General features: G+C 48.2%; 1 protein-coding gene across 1 annotated transcript in view; it reads right to left on the bottom strand.

Moving 5' to 3' along the window:
* Positions 1-25,382, bottom strand: part of LOC109562038 (uncharacterized) — a 232,263-nt gene that overhangs the window by 192,377 nt on the left and 14,504 nt on the right. The gene's annotated exons all lie outside the window — the stretch shown is intronic.

Here is a 25,382-nt window from a genome sequence, read left to right as displayed (position 1 = left end):
TTATAATCCTGGTGGTCATTTGCTGAGCTTGCTCCAGGATACACTGCCCCAAGCTGGGCATTGAAATCACGGGCTTAGAGTGGGGCCAGTGTGGTATAGTGAGTAGCAGGGTGCCTTTAACCCAGGCCTGTCTGGTTCTAGGGACCCCACTCTGCTCCATATTAGCTGTGTGACCTTAAGCAAGTTCCTTCATCACCCTGAGATTCCGTTTCCATATATTTTTAAGTGGGAAATCATCGTATCTATCTCACTGGACGCTTGGGAAGACTGAAAACATGTAAAGTTCTTAGGACAAATTCAGTGGGAGGCTGAATGCCATCAAATTATGTGACAGCCTCAGACCTAAACAAGGGCAGAGAAAGGTCTAGAGCAATACTGTCCAACAGAAATATAATACCAGTCTCAAATACAATTTTTGAGAAGCCGCTCTTAAAGTGAACAGAAGCAGGTGAAATTAATTTTCATAATATATTTTCTTTAACTCAATATACCCCAAATATTATCGTTTTAATGTGCAATTAAATATAAAACAGGATATTTAACTTTTTTTATCCTATGTCTTTGAACTCTGGTGTGTATTTTACACTTACAGCAGGTGTCAATTCAGATGCTAGATTTTCCTCAGAAATATTTAATCAGTATTTAGGTCTCATAAAATTTACAGTTGTAAAAGTAAATTCACATACCCCAGTTATTCCAAACATACTTAAAAGTTTTCTAATAACTTTCTGAGTCCTTGGGTCTGCTTTTTATAGTTTTTTTCTCTCCTCCCTGCTGGCAGGCTGTACTTGTTTTTAAAATTAAATTAATTAAAATGTTTAAATATTGAAAATTCTGCTCTTCAGCCCCATTAGTCACACATGAAGTGTTCTAAAGCCCCACATGGCCAATGGCTCCCGCACTGGCCAGCGCAAGCTTAGGTGCCTCAGGAAAATGAGATCCCAGTTGGAGGACCATTCACTCAGGGACCCCATCAGAGCGCCTTCTACAGGGCTGCGACTGTAGTACCACCTGAGCCAGCTAAATGACGAGGGCTCTGTGCAAACCCTCTGCTCTCCCTGAACCTCCTGTTCCTTCAGCTTCCTTTCAGAAAATGTGCCCATTTTACAGCTGCCCTAGTCAGTAGAGGTCCTTCAACTCTTCCCAGGGATGTGCCTCTCTTTATAGCCTAAGACTTTGTTAACAACAATTATTGGAACCTCAAGGCAAAAATGATGAAGATGCCTTATCAGTCCACTAACGAGCCTCCTCTTGGAAGACCTGAGCCAGTTTTTCATTGTTTCTGTGTGCATGCCAGAAGGATCTGGAGATGGAGGGAGAAGGATCGAGCACAGTAAGAGGAGGAACAGCTTGCCAGTGGGAGGAGAGGGGAGACTACAAGAAAGAAGACTCCAAGACTCAAAGAGTAGAGCGCTGGAAGTGTGCCCCACCTCCACAGGGTATCAGCCCAGAACAGGCATGGCAACAGCCTGGAGCGACCACAGCACAGCTCGTCTCTCACACTCTTGCCTTTCCGAGTCAGGGAGTATGAAACCCATGAAGACATGACAGAAGGACTCTCATGAAGGACAGTAAAAGGAAGCTGGAGCTGTGAGAAGCCCAGGAAACCAGAAGCGGACCATTTCCCAGAAGGCCAGGATATGACCGTTTAGGACACACTGAGATATGTGTCTACAACTAAAGCAATTTTAAAAAGAAATAAGAACAAAGCACACACAAAAAAAGTTACAGAAATCATTTAAATTTGGTGGATAAAATTACTCTTGTATGCAGCCTGATCTGAATCCATTATGCTTTTTTTATCTTATTTAAATAACCTTTTTCTAATCATTTTTTAAAAATTGAACTATAGTTGATTTGCAATATAGCACAATTGGTATATTGTGGTATACAGCACGATAATTCAGTTATACATACATACGTACATTCTTTTTTATACATTCTTTTGCATCATGCTTTATCATAGGATATTGTATATAGTTCTCTGTGCTATTGTTGTGGGTGTTTTGGTCACTAAGTCATGTCCAGCTCTTTGCAACCCCATGGACTATAGCCCTCCAGGCTCCTCTGTCCATAGGATTTCCCAGGCAAGACTACTGGGTTGCCATTTCCTTCTCTGGGGGATTTTCCTGACCCAGGAATCGAACCCAAATCTCCTGCTTGGCAGGTGGATTCTTTACCACTGAGCCACCTGGGGAGCCTGTGCTATTTGATAGGACCTTATTGTTTATCCATTCGGGTCCATTATATACTTGTGAGTTTGAGCAAGCTCCGGGAGTTGGTGATGGACAGGGAAGCCTGGCGTGCTGCAGTCCAGGGGATCACAAAGAGTCAGACATGACTGAGCGACTGAACTGAATTGACTTTCCCAGGGGAATATAAGCTCCATGCAGGCAGGAGTTTCTATTTTTCTCTCTGCTGTATTCCCAGCACCTGACACCCAGTACATTGGATGGATGGATGGATGGACTCCAAGCTGCCCCCTAAACTCAACACACTTTAATCATTCAAAAAATACTTGTTTTCCCATGGGTAACTTGCTCTAAGTTTTACTCTGATCACATATTTTTCATACAGAGCAAGTTCTAGATGTTCAGTTAAAAGAAAAAAAAATTAATCACTTACCCACAACAGACCCCAATCTGTCTCCAGAGAGTATGGTACCTCCCTCCACAAGGAGGAGTGAACACAGCAAGTACGCACTGACCATGAACAGAGGGGTATGACTGTCTGTGGCAGGTCCCCTTCGTCACCCAGACCTGGGCAATCAACCTCTGGACGTGGGTGGAAGAAAGAAGCAACACCAACTCTCCCCTGGGTGCCCCTCATCACCACAAGCCAAGACGACCTTGCAGCACACAACTCCCTTTTATCTCAGAAGAGTTGACTCAGGGCTTGGCGGTGCCACGTGACCTGCATGTGGTGGGTCCAGAAAAGGAGCCGCCTGTGCAGCAGCATTTATACCTGTGTTTAATTTCTGCTTTAATAAGACAAGTAAAATGCCTACCTAAAGGCCAGCTGACTGCAGGACGCACATTTCCGGATTAACAGCTCTGTTAGAGATGTTTCCAGCAAGCAAATGACCTCTCTGTGATGTCTATAATTATAGCCACATAACATATAAATCTCAATACACTTTTAATAAGCAGTTAATACTCTGATATAAAATATTTACATCTCAACCAAATTCATCCTGCACGGAGTAGCCCTGGTTGACCGCGTTATTAAATCCGTGGCCATCAATCAGTCACCCGAGCTAAACAGAGAGCTGAGGGAGCTGAAGCGAGCTTCCTTCCCACTCAGCACAGGCTAATGCCTCCCTGGCCTAGGAGTTTAAATAGCACCAAATGCCTTCTGCCCATTGTTCTCCTGGGGTGCCAGGACCATCATCACGTCAAAGCTATCCCTCCTAGCTCCCCAGCCAGAAGCCTGAGCAACCCCCCAGAGCCTCCCTCCACCTGCACCCCACCTTTGGACTGATACATCACGGGGACCTATGACGGGTCCCAGGCAGGCTGCCAGGGCTGCAGATGACAGCACACAGGCCCTGCAGGACTCAACAACACAGCCAGCACCACCTTCTAATCCAGCGCAAACGTTACCTCCCCTGAAATCTATCCTGAGCAGCTAAGTCACAGCAGCCGGGCATCCCTGAAGCCTCTCTCTCGCTCCCCACACCCCATCTGGCTGCACTTCCTCTTGGCCTTCCCTTCACTGTGCATCCAGGCTAACCCCTGCAGCCCTGGACCTCCATGCTGGCCTGAACCTTCACCATCTCCAACCAGGATCTCTGTGACCACCTTTACTCTGACCCCGATTCTACCAGTCTTGGCACAACAGAGCAGCTAGAATCTCGCTTTACATTTTAAAAGGAGGATTCTGTGTTCACCATCCTGCGATGGCTTCTCGTTCCACTCAAAGTGTGTCAGGTGAAGTCAGACTCCACACCAGAGCTCCTTGGCGGGTTCTGTGCCATAACCCCCAGCAGGCCGGAGAGGCCGGAGAACTCGTTGTGGGGAAAGGTTGTACGTGTATAAAAATTATAGAGCCTTACAAGTGAAACCGACTCTGCTGAAAGAGTTAATTTTTAAAATTTGTGACACTGTGATATGTATGCATTAAATCACAGGGTCGGTGCACGCTGTAAAACCAAACTCGGGGTAAGAAGAAATATTTCAAGCTATCTGAATAGTTTTCATGTAGAATAAAAATATCTGTAATTTGCATTGTTGAGAAAGTCACAGATGGGATTTTTGCCTACAATCATAATTGAAATGTATGCTGAATTTCATACATTCATGCTGAATCTTGTTAAAGGTTAAGGAAAATAAAGGTGTCCTATTTTTTTTTTTTTTTTTTGGCCATTCATGCTCAAAGATCCCATGAGCTCTATCCATGAGCTCCCTGGGCATCCACGGATAGCAACATACTGCTGTACACAGCACCGTGCACCTCTCACCTTCTCTCGACTCCTCGGCTCCTCTCTGCTGTGGCCATTCCACTCCAGGCTCCCTGGCCTCCAGCTGTTCCTCAAACACATCAGATACAGTCTTGCCTTAGGGTTTGTCCCATCTACATGGATACCTTCTTCGTCCCCTTGAAGTCTCTACTCAAATCTTCCCGGTTCATGAGAGGTACTCTGCCCCTAGAGTCGAGTCCTGCTCTGCACTTTTTTTCTTACTATGTAGCATGTTTCATCTTCTAACATGCTCCATTGTTCACACATTTATTATAGCAGTTATGTACACTATTCCCTCCTCTCCTTCTCTCTGCCACTCCCTTCCCCCTCCCTATGTCTCTTTTTTTTTCCTCTCCTAGAATATAAGCTCCTTGAAGATGGAGTTTTTTGTCCATTTTGTTCAGTGATTCATCCCTAGTTCCTAGAACAGGGCCTGGCAGCTAATAGGAATCCAGATATTTGCTGGATTAAAAAAGTGAACAAATGATTGAACAAATGAACAGATAGCCTCCTTGCGGTCTCACTCTGCATTAGCCAGTGTCCTCTAATCCATCCTTTCTCACATCTGATCCCATCACTCGCTTCCTAAGACTTATCAGGAGCCTCCACCACAGCTGGAACGGAGGCTGACTTCCTACTAAGACCCCCAAGGCCCTCCTTGTGTGCTGGTCCCTACCCACCTCTTCAGCCTCATCTCAGCCTTTCATCCTAAACGCCCCAGATCTCTACCTACCTTGGTTTTTACTGTTTTGCAGTCTTCCACTGGGCTCTGTCTTTGTGAGACCCCATCTGGTTGGGTTCCCTTTTGGGCCCCTAGCAGCCAGCTTTAGGCCTGGCGCCCAGCAACCGTGTGATGGATGCATAAATGAGTGGAGGAACCAGGAGTAGAAGCCACCTGGCTGCCATGCAGGCAGCAGGCTCAGTGACACCAGGCACACACCCCGGGTGGGGCCAGTCACCCTGACTCCCAACTGAGCACCCCACTGGGGACCCACAGAGGCTGGTTCCCAGTTTGAAGAGATAATCCAGCTAATAACAGGATTAGTTCAGGCACATCCCCTAAACCAGACACTTTAAAACTCTGCCTGATCAAACATTTATAGCCGGCCTCTTGCCAGGATCCCACCTTCACCAACCCCAGGCCAGTCCCACCATACACAGCTCCATAGCTCTGCCAAGCCCCCCATGGGGCCACAAGCGAGGGCTCAGAAAGGAGCAGCCTACAGGAGACCCTGATTCCCCAGAGCCACGAGTCCCCACTGCACAGCCCTCCACCCCTGCAATACCACCTGCTCTCATTTGTGCCAAGAAAGCAGATTAGGTACGCACAGCAGAAAAGGAGACCCCCAAGAGGGCAAACACCAGCAGCTCTGAACTGACAAGTGACATATGGCGGCACATGGGGAAGCAGCCTCCAGGACCGAGCTGAGCCCACGTGGGGTGATGATGCTGCCATGGCATCTCAGGTGCCAGCATCCGGAGGCTCTATCCAACAAGGTACCAGCCTGGCTGACTCTGGCTTCTGCCACCCCAGATACACCCTCTCTCTTACTGGCTCCCTTAAACCATGAAATGACTACACAAGTCCCCAACTCCAGGGGGACAACTGTGGAGGAGTGACAGATAAGGCTTACAGGGTTGGTGTCAGCCAATGGCCAGACAGCAGAAGGAGTTGAATTGTTCAAGGCTGGGGCTAGGGTCTGGGAGAAGCAGCCACACCAAGGCAAGTTGTAGAAAGTGTGATGAGACAGGGCTGCCCAACTCCAAACCCTTCCCTCGTGACTGTCCTAATTCTGCCACAGTAAAACCTCGGACAACTTAACCTATCAGAGTTGTGTGGTCTGATATAGTAGCTGCCATTCACATGTAGCTATGCAAATGAACATTAATTAAAATAAAATAAAATCAAAATTTAGTTTTTTTGGACTTCCCTGGTGGTCCAGTGGTTAAGAATCTGCCTGCCAGTGTTGAGGACATGGGTTCAATCCCTGGTCCGGGAAGATGCCACACGTTGTGCAGCAGCTAAAGCCTGTGCACCACAACCACTGAGCCCATGTGCCACAATTCGTGAAGCCCTCGCTCCTAGAGCCCGTGCGTGCATGCTCAGTCGTGTCCAACTCTTTTGCGACCCCAGGGATGAGTAGCCAGCCAGGCTCCTCTGTCCACGCAATTGTCCAGGCAAGAATACTAGAGAGGGTTGCCATTTCCCACTCCAGGGGATCTTTCCAACCCAGGGATCAAATCTACATCTCTTGCTTCTTCTGCATTGGCAGGAGGATTCTTGGGCCACCTGGGAAGCTCATGAACTTAAATATAATTACTGTGGAAATAAAGCCCAGCACAGTGCCTAGCAGGTAGTAGGTGTTTGGCGCCTTTCACCCTTTCCACAAAGCCCAGTCACTCTTGTGAACCATCACTGCTCATGCTGACTCCCTGCAGCCCTCTTGGGCGGCAGCTGCTCAGTCCCCATAGCGCGCCTCCCTCAGGGCTGGGAAACGGGTCACCATCCTCCTTGTCCTCCTCTGTCACTTCATAGCTGTGATGCTGTCACCGGGCACGGGAGCCCTCGGAGGACGGGGAGCTTACTCAGCTAGGAAACTGGATGCTAACAAAACCACTAAAAGGACTAGAAAAGTTAGCTGTAGATGGGCCTCCAGCAAAGTCTTCCCAACCCCACTGAGCCTATCTGCCAATGTGAAGGGAAGTGTGGCTGGCAGGGTAATGGCTTCCCAAGGATATCCATGTCATAAATCTTGGAACTGGTGAATGTTTCACGTTTCATGGGAAAGGGGAATTAAAGTAGTAGATGGAACTATGGTCGCAAGTGGTCTGCCTTTAATACAGGAAATTATCCTGCATTATTTGGATGGGCCCAATACGATCACAAGAGTCCTTAAATGTAGCAGATGGAGGCAGAAAAGCCAGTGTCAGAAAGATGTGGTGTGAAAAAGTCAAGACCAGCTATTGCTGGCTTTGAAGATGGAAGGGTCCATGAGCCAAGGAATGGGGGCAGCTTCTGGAAGCTGGAAAAGGCAAGAAAATGGATTCTTCCCTAGAGCCTCCAGCAAGGAATGAAGCCCTGATTACAACCTTGTTTTGAGTGCAGTGGGATCCATTCCAGACTTCTGACCTCCAGAACTATAAGATAATTAGTTGGTGTTGTGGTCATTGGTTACAGCATCCATGGAAAACTAAAACATATTTTGGTACCAGAAGTGGAGAGGGGGTTGTCTCTAACAAATACTTAAAAGAGTGGAAGTGACTTTGCAATTCCAGTTGCAGAGACTGGAAGAATTTTGAGGAGCATGACAGAAAGCCTAGCTTGCCTTATACAGACTATTAGTGGAAATATGGACATTAACAGCTCTACTAGTAAGGACTCAGAAGGGAAGAGGAACATGGTAGGGAAAAACCTCAATCACCTTAGAGAATACTTAAATTGTTGTGAACAGACTATTAGTAGAAATATGGATGTTAAAGGTGCTGCCAATGAAGGCCCAGAAGGAAATGAGGAAATGTTAGTGGAAACTGGAAGAAAAAAGATCCTTGTTATAGAGTGACAGGAAACTTAGTGGAATTGTGCCCTGCAGTTATGTGGAAAGCAGAACTTGCAAGTGATGAATTTGGATATTTAGCTGAGGAGAATTCCAAGAAAAGTGTCAAAGGCGTGGCCAGGTTTATTCTTGATTGCTGTCTGTGGTAAAATGCAAAAGGAAAAAGATAAACTGAAGAACTGGTGAAAAGGAACCAGAACTTGGTGATTTGGAAAATTTCTCAGCCTATCTGGATTGCAAGACACTAAAATTAAGAGATTCACTGTCAGGAAAACAGGTTCTAGGGTAAAAACTGAGGGTGTGGCTGGACAATCTTTTGCTAGTACCTCAGAAAGATCAAAAGGTCACAGTATTCAGTCACACAAAAGGCTCTTTGAAAAGATTAAGTGTGTGACTCATAGGTCCCCCTCAGCCATCTCAATGGAAGCCAAAACAGAGATGAGATTGCCCAGCAAAGACCTGGGGAGGAGGAGACCTACAAAGTTCTTGAGAATGTTACACCAGAAGAAATACTGCCAGTTTGCAATGAAGTGGAAAGAGAGGTGACTAAATGACAGAAGGCTGTATGAACTCCAAAAGTGTCCATGCAAGAAGCAGGTTGATCAAACTCCTTAAATGCAAATACATGATACCTACAATGAAAAAGGAAGGATGACTCAGAGGATCGAGACTTGAGCCCAGAGGTTGGAGCCAAGAATCCCAGAAGTGGCCTCGAAATTAAATGGAGTTTGCCTGCTGGATTTCGAAATTGCTTGGGACCAATGACCTCTTTTTCTTTATATTTTCTCCTTTGCTTAACAGAACTTTCTATAACTGTTACGTTATGCCTGTTTCACCATTGTGTTTTGGAGCAGAAAACTTGTTTACTGAACTTCACAGGGTCATATGTGAAATGCACTATGCCTCAGGATGGATTATACCCAGAGCTTCATTGGTACTTGATTTAATAGGGTATCAAGAAGATGCCACTGCAACTGCTGACTTCAAAAACACACTTCCACAGCTGTAATCCAAGGATGTAAAGTGAAGTCACTTTCACAAATGTCTCTTCACTCCCCAAAAAACTGGTGACCAGGCACTAGAATTCTGACATAGAAGAGTCAACAGCATCATGTCTATGCTTGCTGTTGTCAGGCTTGTTGCCAAGGCAGCAAGACGCTAACCTCCACTTCATCTCTGCCTTCCAAATCTTGTTCAAATGCACCTATTTACACTCTGACTTCAGCTGGAAGAGAATCTGAGCCATATAGTTTTTGCCTTATTAACACTTGCATGTAGGAAGGTACACTAGAAAGAGGTTGGTACACAGTCAACCATTATGCTAAGTATCATTTCACTCAGTCATCAAGGCAACCTAAAATAAATGCAAATGTTATTCTCAATTTACAAATGAAGAAACTGAAGCGCAGAGAAATTAGCAGACTCACATAAGACCATACAGCTAGGAAGGAACATGGATAAAACCCAGGATTCTCTAAATTTAAAGTTTATGTTTTTAATCCTTACATGCATGCCAGGGTCAAACTGGTCTTTGAGGGATCCAAAATATAAAGTAGGAGATAAGAGTTGCATATTGAAAGCAACAGCAAAAACTGGCATAAAAACAAATATGATGGACCAAGTGAAGGAAGTGTAAGTTGTAATTACAACTATAAATAGTCCTTAAGAACAGGTGACATTTCAGGCACTGTTCTAGGTAGCTGGGATACAGTGGTAACCGTATCCTGCTCCTGTCTGAACGGATTTACAGTCTGGAGGTGAGAGATATGTTAGTCAAATAATGAACTCCTACGTACAACTAGAAAGGAGAGGGATACTAGCAGAGGGTACGGCACGGGGGATGGAGAAGTCAGAGAAGGCTGCGTGGGGGAAATTACAATTATACCAAGAAACTTCTGTTCTCCTAAGCAGAGCTACCGAATTTTAACCAACTTTTCACAGAGAACATCTTAAAAACCCTAATGGCACGACATGGGGATGTGAAATACAGTATGGGGACTATAATACCACTACATTGCATATTTGAAAGTTGCTAAGAGGGCAGATCTTAAAAGGCCTCATTGCAAGAAAAAAGTTTTGGTAACTAGCCATGGTGATGGGTGTTAACTGGACTTACTATAGTGTTCATTTTGCAATATATACAAATATCAAATCATTAAGTTGTGTGTCTAAAACTAATATAATACTGTACACCAATTACACCTCATTAATTGACAAGGTAAAATTAATAAAGCAAAATAAAAACCCTGAATAAAATATTTTTAATCTTCTCAAAAGAACAGTGAAGAACTACCAGGCCAAAATCTACAAAAAAGGAAAGGACATAGAGAGACAAGCCCAATATTCAAAGCTACTTTTGCCCAGAGATCATTTTCTGTTCTAGAAGAAGCAAAGTTGAACTATAACTGTGGTGGCCTCCTAGGAAGAGGGACAAAAGTCAAAGTCTAGTGCTCACCCGTGGCGTGGGTGGCGGGTATTTAACTCCCCACGTACAGTAAGCTGAATCTCTAAAGAGCTTCAGTCAGAGGATGAAATGGAAATAAACCAGCCCTCTTGGGGTCCTGACGCTTATGTTTCAAATAACCTGAGAGTTCAAGGAATCTCAAGTTTGAATTAACCGGTAGTACCCTCAAACCCCAGCAGAAACAAATGAAAAGCTTCCCTAAAAGAATTGACCCTAAAATATTTTTTTCAATATAAATGATCAGCACATGGTCAAAACTACTCAGCCACATAAGGAAATAAGACACCATGAACCAGACAACTGAAACAGAGTCAGAAAAGACACTCCATGTGGTAGAATTCTCTCACAATCTATTAAACAATTATGATTACAATGTATTAAAAATATTTTTAAAAAAGCAAGATGGAAAATATTTACAAGGAAAAATGCTCAAAAAACTGAAGGATTGACAGGAGTTAACTAGGTGAAAGGGCTTCTCTGGTGGCTCAGAGGGTAAAGCATCTGCCTGCAATGCAGGAGACCTGGGTTCGATCCCCGAGTCAGGAAGATCCTCTGGAGAAGGAAATGGCAACACACTCCAGTACTCTCACCTGGAAAATTCCATAGAGTTAACTAGGTGGAAAGGGCAGGAGAGAAAGGAAAGAGGAAAGAGCCAGTGGGCTCCATGCTTTATCCCACCATAAGGCCTCTGAATGTCAGATACTATGGGAGGAGAACAAGCAGCGGAGCAGAGTTGATGTTAAAGGACCAGGATGAGTGAAGGAGGGACCCTGACTGGCTTTTGGGTCTCTATCCTGAGAATACTGACTGAAAGTTACCACTGAAGGAGGCTTTGAAGGTTTCAACAGAAAGTGAAATGGACAAACTTGGGCCTTGGAAGATCCGTCTATTCTCCTCCTCAGCTCTGAAATGACCTTTCTCCCTTCGCTGTCTGGGCACACACAATCCTGAGATCCACACCCAGCAGGCACAAACGCCCTCAGGAAGAGCACATGCCTGGGACCCCATGAGGAGCAGTGGCCTGTCTTGTGGGGACTGTTGAGTAACTTAAGTCTGAAGATTTAGAAAAAAGGGGAAAACAGTAGGTGGACTTGGCAAAGTCAACTGGGGTCTCATCACCTGAGGCTACCTAGGCTCCAACGTCCACATCTATATAGAGAGTCTCCCAGCACCATGGCCTTGGGCCACCTGACCTCCCAACCGACATGAGTCCTGCAGCCTCAGCAGGCAAGGCAGCGTGCGTGTGTGTGTTTGAGTGTGTGTGAGTGTGTGTGTGTGAGTGTGTGTGTGTGAATGCATGTGAATGTGTATCTGTGAGTATGTGCGAACGTGTGTGCCTGTGTGTGTGTGACTATGTGATTGCATGTGTTTATTGTGTGATTGTGTCTGTGAGTGTGTGTAACTGTGTGTACTAGTGAGTGTGTGTGTGTGTGTGTGTGTGTGTGTGTGTGTGTGTGTGTGTGTGTGTAGGAAAAGAAGATGGGGCATGGGGAAGAAGAAGAGCCAAGATTTTCAACCACAATGCTGAACTGAGCTTAGAAGTGCAGTGTGGCTAAGCTTTCAGGGGAGCACTTGGAACACTCCCCCCAGAATGAGCCGCTTGTTGTGGGAGGACAAATATGACTCCCAGCAGCCCAAGAAGCTCCTCCCTCCCCACGCCAGGTGGGAGGCATGGTGGATACATCACAAACCCAGCGCCCAGCCACTCCCACCCATACAGCATTCGTCGCCACCAGGCCTTTGTTCCTGAACGCCAAGAAGCCGCCAGCCTGCCCTCACCCCACAGCCAGCTCCCAGAGGCTCATGGACATGTCATGACCACAGCAGGGACCAATACCCACTCCCGCCCCCTGCTCTGAGCCTGCCAGGGGAGCCCCCCAGGGGCAGCAGGCAGACCACTCAGCCCAGGCACCCCTGGCAGTGGTGGGGCCTTTGAGGGAAAAGTTCATTTCATCAATCAGCCCATTGTTGGCCTGCCAAGCGCAGGCTCGTCCTCCCCCGGTGTGTCACTGTGCGCTGTTGACACAGATGTCAACTGTCAAGGGTGCCCTCCGCCGCCCTCCTGGGGCAGCCTGCAGGCCCGGCACAAGGGCCTCTGTCGCAATGCTCCCCACTGGCCCCTTGCAAGAACCAAGATTGCCACACCTTCGGAATTGCCAAAACTTGACTGGATACTTCATCATGCGGATTGGCTGTGGAGGCTGCAGCTGACACGGACAGGTATGGCAGATACTTGACTGGTTGCCAGATGACAAATCCCAACTGAGTGAAACCTGCAGACTTCACAAAATCTGTGGTGCATGCTTCCTCCTGCCCTCCCAACAGAGGGAGGCCAGTGGTAGCTCTCTGGGGCCCATTTCCAAAAGGGAAGAAAGGGGCCGCGTCTCCATAATCCTTGCATTCGTGGGCCCAGCCAGCAGGCTGAAACCATAGCACTGGCCCAGCTACCTCCTTCCCTTTCAGACCCACCCCAACCTGTCTCTGGGAAAGACTGGGGAACAATGGGCACGATGGGAAACCAGGCAGTGGGCTCCCCAGGCCTCCATCCACTTCCTGCCCTTCATTGGTCCCCGTGGACCTCAGGATAGAGGACAGCTGCCCCATGACCATCCATGGGTGGAAAAAAACCAACCAATTGCCAGAGCATGACACTGATTCCTGAAATGCACTTCATGTGGAGTCCAGAGGAAAGCTATTAGAACACCAGGAAAATATATGATCCATAGGAAATTCCTCTCCATAGGCCACTGTGATCCTGATGAGTTGTGTCCTGTTTGTAGTCTCCGAACAACCTACATACCACCGCCAAGGCCATGGGAAAGATACGAGACGGAAAGGGAGCTGAGGTCCATTACTAGTGAGCTCCTAGTCTCGATGGGGAAACACACACACACAGATTGTGGCATGGTAGGGCATATCCCCAGAGGATGGGTCAGCGGGGACCTGGGGACGGGACAGCACGGTGTGCTGGAGTGGGCAAGGTGGGCAGGCTCGCCGGGGAGCAAGCTTGTTCCGGTTTAGCCAGGTGCAGCCTGGAAAGAGCAATGGCTTAATGGACTGGAACACAGCGCACAGCGCCACGTGAGTACATGCAGCCTGGACCCAGAGCCCCGTGGAGCCCTCTTGGCGTAAGTCACCATCACCACACTGCTCAGAGACTGAGACCTGCGGGAGAAGGGCTTTCTCCAGGAGTAGTCAGCCAGGTGGGAACCGAAGTCCAAGGCCTGGCTGGCTCCAAGGCCAGTGTCCCCACCCCCACCAAAGGGCACTGCAGCACTATGCCTTGGGCTCTTTCTCATGGCACGCTGTTCCATGCACCCAGTGATCCTTCACCAGGATAGGCAAGACTCCATCCCTGAAGCTCCATCCCACGGAGCTGTAGCAAGAGGCTGGGGAGCGGGGCAGGGCTGAGGAGCCGAGCAGCATCCTGGCCTAAGCCGGGACATACAGGTTGACAGTATAGGGTTTCGGGTCTTCTAATTTTGAAACACCTATGAAAGAAGTATTTTGAAATCCCATTCAATTTTGAAACTTTTTCAAGATAAAACCAAATCTGATTTGGATGCGTTGACACCTAGAACTCTGGCATGTGCCAACCAGTCCCCACTGTCTTCGTGACCTTGGGGGCTGGCTCCAGGGGCCCTGCTCTACAGCCTGTCAGAAGGAGGGGCTGGCACAGGGCAGGGACCTGTCCCGGGAGAACGCTGCCAGCAGGAGGCGGCTCACACTTGGTCATAGATGTGGCTGCTCAGGCCCCAGAGTCCCTGTGTCTAGCACAGTGGCTGGCACACAGCGGCACCCAGTGAATGAATACATCATGCTCTTGCCATCCTGATACTGTAATTCTAAAAAGCCTTCAGGTGCCTAGAACCTCAGCTTCACCCATCAAGTGAAGTCAGCCCACGCTCTCCTCCTCCCTCCAAGATGCTCTACCAGTTAAACAAAAAGCGTTGCTCGAGAAGGCCTCTGACCTGCCCAGAGTGCCCAGCCTTGACCCATGATCCCAGTATACACATGTGAAATAAGTCTACAAGAGGCCCAGGACCAGAGACGCTTAAGTGGCTTTCTTTCTCATAGCAAAGAGCCATTGCCCTGGTAGCTCCCACAGCAAACTGCAGAAAAGGCATGTGGAAAGCTACAGAATGTGGCCACTGACCCTCTGACCCTCTTCAGAGGGCACACGCCCCAGCCCACCGTACTCAGAATACCAGGCTGACACCAAGAACACTACCCAGAGGTGGACGGAGATAGTAATCTGCTGTGCAGATGCAGTGAGGAACATTCGGGAAGGCCAGATGCTTTCTAAGTCAGAATTTCTTCCCTGGGACAGAGGGACCAAAAACAAACAAAGCTGACGGCCTACAGCTGCAAGGTAGGGCAAGATCTTCCAGGGCTGGCGTGGGTGCCTCGGGTGTAGCGGCGGCAGGTCCCGTGGTAAGGTGTCTCAGTCAGCAGCACTCATCTTTACCGTCTACCCTGATGGACATTCAGCCATTCACACACTGTGACAGGACACACGGCTCTACCGGTTGTGCAGCTCAGTCATGACCTGGGCTGCATGTCCATGAAGCAGTTCCATCACGTTTGAGGAATACCTCCCAACACTGTCGCCTTGTTCAGTGAACTTCTCCTGGTGCTCGCTGAGCATGGGACCAGAGGAGCTCCCGGTGCAGTGGAGACAGACGGAGGAGGCCCTTCCACTGGAAACAGAGCAACTGGGACACTCCCAGGGTGTGCCTGCCTCCAGCCCTCTGGCCCCCTGAGGCAGATCTGTGAGGCCTCAGCACAGTCAGGAGACCATGGGCTCTGACCCTGAGTCAGCCACGCAAGCAGCTTCACCTCTCTGGGCCTCAGGCACCCCATCTTAGGATGGGGATACAAGGACCTGCCCTGGAGCTCCAAGAGTGAGGAAAGGGAGGCCCTAATAATGGTGATACCGTATTATAATTGTTCAGTTCCTCCTACAGAGGAAGTGGGGGGGGGAGGTTGGGGGACAAGGAGCCAGGGTCCCCTCCTTAGGGAGGTTCTCAGATCTAACCTTACATCAGTCACAGTTGCTCTACGCATGCAGGTCTCCCAGCTGGGCCACCACTCCCTCCTCTCACCACCTCTGGCAGCACAGCCCAAACAGAGAGCCCGTCAACCCTCCCGCCCCAGGTGGAGGCAGGAGAATGACACAATTCAACACCCTGATTAATCCTGCTCAACTTCTATGCAAGCAGAGTCAGGGGAAAGAGGCAGGTCTCCACTGTGACTCACCTGCAAACACGGTCAATACCCACAAGACCAGGGCTGGTCTGACCTGCAGGCAACCCTGAGGGTTTGAAGGCAGGCCCTCTCTCCACCTGAAAACCTCTCTCCCAACACCTGTCATGGCTTCACTTCTCACCGCTAGAGTGAATTTCTTTGGATGCTCGGGACTTATGTAAGCTCAAGAATTCACATTTAATAACTGCTAACTTTTTCAGTATATGTGCTGGTCATTGTTTTGAATACTCTACGTGGATTAACTAATTTAATCCACATAACAAATTTGAGTATAATCTTACTGTGCCCATTTTACAGATGAGGAAAGGGGACTTAGAGAGATTAAGGAACATGCCCAAGGTCGCAACAGCCGGCAAGTGGCAGATGCCAAAGAACGAATCAGGCAACTTGATTTCAGAGTCCAGTTTCACCCCTTCACCTTGCCTGGGAAAGTGGCTTAGAAAGCATTTTTCAAAGAGCCCTAGAGTTGCATGGTGTTACCTGGGGAACCATCAAACCAAGTAAAAGGAAAGAAGGATAAGGTGCTGGTCCCTTATCTCCATTTTAATCAATGCAACTTTCTTCAGCAGAATCTCAATTTTAAACAGACAGTTCAATTTCACTTATAAAAATGGGTCACACCACCAGAGACAATTGAGATGTTCTCCTTTGGGGAATTCCAGGTTATACATCAGGGGGCTTCATTCCCGTGGGGGTTTCTGATCTAAGGGACAAGATACAGGGAAGACAACAAGAAGAACTCAGAAAATTGCAGAATCCAGCCAAGAACCATCTAACTTGGGGGCCTTAGAATCCAAGGGTCCCTTCTTCCTTCCCTAACCATCTTGGGCCCAGAAAAAAACATGACCACAGGTCCAGAAATGTACATGGCATCAGCAAATGGATCAGGGTACACAACCACATACATTCACACATATTCTTTCTCCCTCTCTCTGTCCCATCTCCCTCCCCCTCCACACACTCTCCATTTTAGCCTGTCCTCAGCAACAGACCCAGATGGATGTTTCCTGAAGTATCTTTGGTGCCCAGTCAGCCACACCATCACATCATCCATCCTGGGGCATCTACTTGGGAGCCATGAGCCCGAGCTCTGACTCAGTCACTGGGTGGCCTGTGGCTCTGCACCTGTCCTCTGTGCTGCAGGCGCTCCACCTGTAAAGGAAGGGTTTGCAGCAGACTAGAGCAGTGGTCTTGAAGATCCCAGCCTGTTCCACCTCAGGAGGGGGTTCAGGTACGTGTACTCTCAAGGAAAGATATACCCATTTGAATGCAGAGTTCCAAATAATAGCAAGGAGAGATAAAAAAGCCTTCCTCAGCGGTCAATGCAAAGAAATAGAGGAAAACAGTGGAATGGGAAAGACTAGATATCTCTTCATGAAAATTAGAGATACCAATGAAACATTTCATGCAAAGATGGGCTCAATAAAGGACAGAAATGGTATGGACCTAACAGAAGCAGAAGATATTAAGAAGAGGTGGCAAGAATACACAGAAGAACTGTACAAAAAAGATCTTCACGACCCAGATAATCACGATGATCACTCACCTAGAGCCAGACATCCTGGAATGTGAAGTCAAGTGGGCCTTAGGAAGCATCACTACAAACAAATCTAGCGGAGGTGATGGAATTCCAGTTGAGCTAGTTCAAATCCTAAAAGATGATGCTGTGAAAGTGCTGTACTCAATATGTCAGCAAATTTGGAAAACTCAGCAGTGGTCACAGGACTGGAAAAGGTCAGTTTTCATTCCAATCCCAAAGAAAGGCAACGCCAAAGAATGCTCAAACTACCACACAATTGCACTCATCTCACACGCTAGTAAAGTAACGCTCAAAATTCTCCAAGCCAGGCTTCGGCAATACGTGAACCGTGAACTTCCAGATGTTGAAGCTGGTTTTAGAAAAGGCAAGAGGAACCAGAGATCAGATTGCCAACATTGAAAAAGCAAGAGAGTTCCAGAAAAACATCTATTTCTGCTTTATTGACTATGCCAAAATCTTTGACTGGGTGGATCACAATAAACTGTGGGAAATTCTGAAAGGGATGGGAATACCAGACCACCTGCCTCTTGAGAAACCTGTATGCAGGTCAGGAAGCAACAGTTAGAACTGGACATGGAACAACAGACTGGTTCCAAATAGGAAAAGGAGTACATCAAGGCTGTATATTGTCACCCTGCTTATTTAACTTATATGCAGAGTACATCATGAGAAACACTGGGCTGGAAGAAGCACAAGCTGGAATCAAGATTGCTGGGAGAAATATCAATAACTTCAGATATGCAGATGACACCACCCTTATGGCAGAAAGTGAAGAAGAACTAAAGAGCCTCTTGATGAAAGTGAAAGAGGAGAGTGAAAAAGTTGGCTTAAAGCTCAACATTCAGAAAACTAAGATCATGGCATCCGGTCCAATCACTTCATGGGAAATAGATGGGGAAATAGTGGAAACAGTGGCTGACTATTTTGGGGGGCTTCAAAATCACTGCAGATGGTGACTGCAGCCATGAAATTAAAAGGTGCTTGCTCCTTGGAAGGCAAGTTATGACCAACCTAGATAGCATATTCAAAAGCACAGACATTACTTAGCCAACAAAGGTCCGTCTAGTCAAGGCTATGGTTTTTCCTGTGGTCATGTATGGATGTGAGAGTTGGACTGTGAAGAAAGCTGAGCACCGAAGAATTGATGCTTTTGAACTGTGGTGTTGGAGAAGACTCTTGAGAGTCCCTTGGACTGCAAGGAGATCCAACCAGTCCATCCTAAAGGAGATCAGTCCTGGGTGTTCATTGGAAGGACTGAAGTTGAAGCTGAAACTCCAATACTTTGGCCACCTGATGCAAAGAGATGACTCATTTGAAAAGACCCTGATGCCGGGAAAGATTGAGGGCAGGAGGAGAAGGGGACGACAGAGGATGAGATGGTTGGATGGCATCACCGACTCAACGGACGTGAGTTTGGGTAAACTCCGGGAGATGGTGATGGACAGGGAGGCCTGGCGTGCTGCGGTTCATGGGGTCGCAAAGAGACAGACGTGACTGAGTGACTGAACTGAACTGAACCCTCTCCCCACTGACTAGCAAGCTCCTGAAGAGCAGGGGTGCCTCTCTGAGTCCCTGGGGAGGAGTATGAGACCTTGAGAGCAACATCTGCTGGGCCATTGTGTGTGCTGGGCCTATAGATGGCTGCCTGCAATAGCTGACCTGGGAGCACAGAGCCACGCGGGGCTTAGCACCAGGTGAGCGGGGGCAGGTACTTAAGACCTGCTCTGAAGTGCAACAGACGGACAACATCCTCAGTCTCTGCTTCCTGTCCATCCTCGTGAGCTGCTGTTTCTGTTCCCAAGAGGACCCTCGACTGAAAACAAGTGTGGGTATTGAGAGGGCCATGGCTGTGCTGGGGCCGAATCTCTCCTCCCTCCCTGGGGACAGTGACGACTGAGAACATGAGGTAGGATTGAGGGGAGTCTAGGGGAGGGAGTCGAGACCACCTCTCCCTTCCCAGCCCTGCACTCCTGGAAGCACAGAGAATCCGGGAGACGTGCCACTGTTCCCAACCAGGCCTCACCTCTCTCTCCCTCTTCCTATTCCCCCAGGGAGCCTCCACAAACCACTGAGCCACAAACTCCTGAAGAAGAGTCACGTTCCTTCTTACTTCCCCACCTCAAACCACCCACCCCAGGAAGCAGGCATCCAAACTCGGGAAAGCAGGTGACATCTGTGGCCGGACGGTGACTTGGCACGGAGAAGACGTGGGAGCAGCTTGCCCTGTGGCCACCACCCAGCGTTCCCAAGACGCCTCCAGTGTTACGTGACCCATCACTTCTGCAGGGCTGGGGTCTCCCTCCCTCTGCCCCAGGCTCTCACTGATGAGCAAGCGTGTGGTATGAAGGGCATTTGTGCAGCTGTGGCAAGGCAGATGGACTGCACAAGATCCAGGGCACACTCCAGTTTGAATTTGAGGAATGCTGGTTGGAGAATCTACAGCCCTTGGAAGGGAAGCTTCCCAAACCAACTACCCTACAGCCTGCCCAGCAGAGAACTTCAGTCTCACCTAACCAAAGCTATTGCAGGAGGCAGCTCAGAGAGACTGAGGGTCATGGTCAGATCCCCTGTCCCAAGAGTGAAGCAGGGACATCCAGAGAGTAGAAGGACCCAAGAAGTCCATGACATCAAGCCTTGCTGTCCCCAGAGAGTCAGCTTTGCCCCCATCTCCCTCAACACCTGCAGCACCCTCAAAGCAACCCCACGTTCCCCTCAGATGATGCCCAGGACACACCTGTCCGAGTGAAGGAGCCCCCTGACTCAGCCTGCTCTGCCTCCAGTAACAATGGTTCAAACCAGGCCCCCAGCCCTACCCCCAACCCCCATATGAGCATCTTTCTCCAACCCCACACCAGCAATTACTCCCAATTACACGATGTGACAAGGCGCTGGGGCTGGAGCACTTAACTCAGGTCCTGCATTATGCAATGTTTTTAATCCTCTTACTTAAGGTGGAAAACCGATATGGTACTCTGAGTTCACCTGAATGACTGGAAAAATAATTCTAAGAAATAAAAACATCGCCATCAATATCACCTTACAGGCTCCCTGAAAGGATTAAAAGGATGCATAGCTTGAATTTTCAAATGCCCTCTGCTGAACTCTCCTTGCAAAGGCTCCCAGGGGGAGAGGGACCGTACAGGGATTCCCCAGACGAGAGAGTGGTTCCCCCTTGGCTTTGACGTGAGCTCCGTCAGCTAGGATCCTAGGGCCTCCAGCCTGTGCCCACAGCCACAGCCAGGACTGTCTGAGTGGCCCTGTCCCCTAGAGCACCCAGGGTGCAAAGGCCGGTCTCCCTCCTCCACAAAAGCCACCCAGAGCCAAAGCCCATCTCTAAGGCTGGCCCCACCTTACAAGGCTAAGGTCCTCAACCGCGCTGTCTTCCAGAATGTCCAGCCTTTCTGGAGACACTTGCAGCACCCACAGGCCACAGAGAACCCCCACAACATGGACAGAGATTTCTAGAGTCACTCAGGTCCTGAGAATGTAGGGCAGCCCTTCTGGCCCCCCTGAGAAGGTCCCTAGCACACAATAGGCTCCCCACTTTCTCCACGATGAACTCTGCTCCTCAGCCTTGCCAAGCCACACCACACTGAATTTACCTGTAGCCACTGGACACTCCGGTTACCACCAGCACTAGGTGGGCAGGTGGGCAAGCAGCAGGGTCTGCCCTCTGGTCTGCACGCTGCAGCCCAAGGCCTGGCCTTTGGATGGGAGGGAGCAGCCTGAAACCCGCAGGTACAATTACAGTGGCTGGGCCCATTAAACCTTGGGAATAAAGAGCCGGCCTGGTAATTACCCCTAATCCTCCTCGAGCCTTTGTCTGCAAGCAGCACTGCCCAAAGCCTAATGGTGTGAGATAAGTGGCCAGGCTCCCCGGCCCTCCCCAGAGCTGCCTCAGGCGGGCCTAAGGTGGGGGCACTCAGTCAGCTCAAGCCCACCAGGATGCCATTCCTGAGCATCTCCTTTGACAGGACCCTCCACGAAGAGGCAGTCCCCAAGGGCCCCACAGGACGATGAGGTTCCTGGGGCTACAAGATGGCCACAGTCACGGTGGCTGAGACAGAGGGGGCGGATACCACGTCCTAGAGGGAACTGGTGTTTGGCCAGGAAGTTTGAGGGAGGAAGATAACTGCCACCTGGACCCCACAGCCATTTTCATAGCCATATTCTGGTCGTGTTCAGACGTAATTCATGCACTCATGTGAAGTAAAGTGAAAATCACTCAGTCGTGTCCAATTCTTTGCGACCCCATGGACAGTAGCCAGCCAGGCTCCTCTGTCCATGGAATTCTCCAGGCAAGAATACTGGAGTGGGTTGTTGTTCCCTTCTCTAGGGGATCTTCCCAACCCAGGGATTGAACCCAGCTCTCCTGTATTGCAGGCAGATTCTTTACCATCTGAGCCACCAGGCAAGCCCTCCTGCACTCAAGGAGCCATGCAAAGGATGTAGATTGTGGTGTGAAACAACTCGCCAATGAATGCCTGGCCCTCGATACTGATCCATGAATGACCTGTCTGCTACAAAGGACTGAGAGGCTTCCACTGGTGTCGGCCAGCCCCCCTGCTCCTTATAACAACTGTAAGAGGTAGAGGGGGCACCTACGACCTGGACCTCAGCATGCCCTTCCTCCTCTGGATCCTCTGTCCCCATTCAGCATTTGCATCCTGAGTGGCAGGGGTCACAAACTCAGGAGCCCCCAGGCGGCACCTCAACCGGAGAAGACAGATCCTACCTGCATTCTCTCTCGTTTTCCTGAAAAGACAGTCCTCCCAGCCCTCTTTCTCTCTCTCTAAACAGAGGCATGGGTCCTTACCCATTTAAAGAAGGGAATTTTTGGTAACTATTTCCCTATCTTCTTATTTCTCAAGAAAAGTCTGAAATCCAAATTTAAAGGTCAAAGTACTCAATTTTTAAATTTCAGCAACTAATACTAACAAAACACTGGATGAACCAAACAAATGTGTCTGCAGCTTGTTCACCCGAATCTATCACATTGTTAATCAGCTGTACCCCAATTTAAAATAAAATGATTTTTTTAAAAAATGTGTCTGCAGCGCCCTCCCTCCCCTGTTTACAAGCTCTGCTCTCCTGTCTACTGGGGGCCCCTCTATCCCACCTCCAATGAAGCTCCCTAACAGCAAAAACCACATCACATTCTCTGGAGATCTGGCAGCCGGCACAGGGTCTGACACACAATCAGCACTCATTAAAGATTGGGTGAAGGACCGAGTGACTTAGTGGCGAAGAAACTGAGGGCAGAAAGGTTAAGTCATGTGTACAAGATGACCCGGCTGGTAAGAACCAAGCAAGGATGAGCAGCCAGGCTCAGGCTCCTGGCTAAGTTCCTGCCACAACTCCGCTTTAGTCCTCAGACCCACTCTGCGACTTTCACAGAGTAGCCCATCCTGGATTTCACAGTGCTTTGTTAATCCACAGGTGGAACTTAAATTCCAGCGTTTCAAGTTAAATTTTGCAAAGCATTCCATGACCACCAGCTCGGAAGATCACAGAGAGCTGGGCTGCAGACCCCTTCCAAGCTTGACAACAGGGAATGCATAGTCCATGAGTTGGGTACAAAACCTCTGCAACCCCACAGTGCAGGAAGGATGAGCCCACAAGAGGAGGAAGGAGCTCCCTTCTGAATCTCTGAGACCCTCCTGTCCAGTCTTCTGAATCCTATAACCACCAGGAAATGTACATGAGTCTTTAGGTGACGGCATCCTGACCTGCAGCCCTAGAGGCGGGCTACTCAGCTACTCCTGGCTACCAGCCCAGGAGGCCAAAGCACAGGAGCTAAATGTCCAGTTCAACATAGCAGTTTGAAGACTGCCTCCATTAGTTACTGTTACTGTGGTATGTAACCCACACAGCTACAAAAACGTGTCCACTGGGGCTGCAATCTCATCTCAAGGCTCATATGGGGAAGGACTGATCTCTTCCAGTCTTCTGTGGCTTTTGACATAATTCAGCTCCTTGCAGCCTGCTGGCCTGGGGCTTTCTTGCTGACCTGCAGCCAGGGGCCAGCCTCATTTCCTAGCTGCTTGTGGGTGCAGACTGCCCTCAGAGCCCTGCCATGTGGGCCTCCCACAACGCTTCATCAAAGCCAGAGAGGGAGAGAACCTTCAAGCAAGGCTGATGCTACAGTCCTGTGTAAGATATGGACGTGACATCCTGCCACCTTTGCCACATTCCGTTAGTTAGAAGGAAGTCACATGTCCCAATCACACTGAAGGCAGGGGGATGGAAGAAGACATGAGCACCAGGAGGAGAGAATAAATGGAGCCTCCGTACAGTGTCCCCCGCATTGCCTAACACAAAGTAAAGTATTTTATTGCCTCAATCCAAAAGGACCAAGAGAAAAGAAAATAACAGAAGAAAGATGTCAAAACTATTTTGGAAGCCAGAAAGCAAATGGATGTGTGATGCAGACAAAGGCTGCAGTATTCCACAGTCTGCTGGAAACTGTGCTAAGCTAATACTAAGCTAAGGCTGTTCGGACCAGCCTTCAGAAGTAAGCTACTGTAGACTGAACCTCGGAAAGGCAAGCGAGTTAGGGGTGATGGTGTCTCTGAAAGAAGACAGATAGTTAAGGGTCTTTAAAGGGGGCAGTTAGATGTACCCTCCTTGATCCTCATCACCCATCCAATTATTTCTCTTCCAAACGTTCAGAAAATGGTAGCTCTACCCTCTGAATTCAATGACACAAAGCAAAAACTGATGAAAGTGGTAAGGTGCCATCCTCAAACGGGATTCTGTGAAAATCAATATACAAAGCAGTCCAATCCCCCAGTGCCTTTTCTCCTTTGGGCTCCAAGAGTTACATGTGTCAGGCTGTAATATTCCCCCCACCTTGAAACTAATCAGCCCAGGGAAAAACTCCCCAAAACACCAGTATTTGAGGGTCTCCATGCCCAGAGGACTTCCAACCAACATGTTGGTACCTCATTTTAAATATGAGTCAAGAATCACCAGACTCCACCAAAAAAGACAGGAGAACCAAAAGGAAACAAAAGTAACCCAGAGAAAAGATACAATATAAAGAGCAAAAGAAAACTCCAGAGAAAAATACAACTAATACCTTCAGTGAAATAAGAGAACATAAACCACATAAAAAGTAAAAATTGAAAACTATCAATACAAAGAAGTGCAAAGCAAGAGCTCTAAGAAATTTTAAAAAAGGAAAACAAGAATAAACAAAACCCAATAAATATTTGTATGATAAAGTTGAAGACATAATTTAAAATAGCAGTTCTCAAAGTGTGGTCCTCACACTTAAGGATTTCTGAAGCCCTTTCATGGGGTCAATGAAACCAAAATTATTTTGCAATACTGCTGCTGCTGCTGCTGCTAAGTCGCTTCAGTTGTGTCCGACTCTGTGCGACCCCATGGACGGCAGCCCACCAGGCTCCCCCGTCCCTGGGATTCCCCAGCAAGAACACTGGAGTGGGTTGCCATTTCCTTCTCCAATTTTGCAATACTACTAAGTCATTATTCACCTTTTCCACTGAGCTGACATTTACACTGATGGTGCCAGAGCAATTGTGGGTAAAACTTCTGGGTCTTAACAGAAATCAAGGGGGTGGCAGCAAACTGCACAAATAGTCACTATTCTTCACTGTCACACACTCGAAGTAAAAACTCCACATCAGCAAATCTTCTCTCAAAAATTAACAAAGGAAATCTTCCAATTTGAGGAACATACCTGGTAATACTTGTTAGTTACAATAAAATCTGAGCTTTCAAGCAAAATTAGAATCTTAGGAAACTCATCTAATACCATCATCTTGAGAGCACACTCTTCTGTTGAGATCAGTGATATTCACAAATTGAGTTATGTGATATTGTATAAAGAAATGTGTCAACATTTCAAAGATCTCTGTAACTCAGTGAGCTTTTGTTCAGTCACCCAGTCATGTCCGACTCTTTGTGACCCCATGGACTGTAGCACACCAGGCCTCCCTGTCCTCACCATCTCCTAGAGTTTGCCCAAATTCATATTCATTGCATAGGTGATGCCATTCAGTCATCTCATCTTCTGATGCCCTCATCTCCTTCTGCCCTCAATCTTTCCCAGCATTAGAGACTTTTCCAATG

This window comes from Bos indicus, chromosome 7 (assembly GCF_029378745.1).
Source record: "Bos indicus isolate NIAB-ARS_2022 breed Sahiwal x Tharparkar chromosome 7, NIAB-ARS_B.indTharparkar_mat_pri_1.0, whole genome shotgun sequence".
In the NCBI taxonomy this organism is placed as follows: Eukaryota; Metazoa; Chordata; class Mammalia; order Artiodactyla; family Bovidae; genus Bos; species Bos indicus.
The sequence above is the reverse complement of the archived record's forward strand: the minus strand, read 5'-3'. Positions and strand labels throughout refer to the sequence as shown.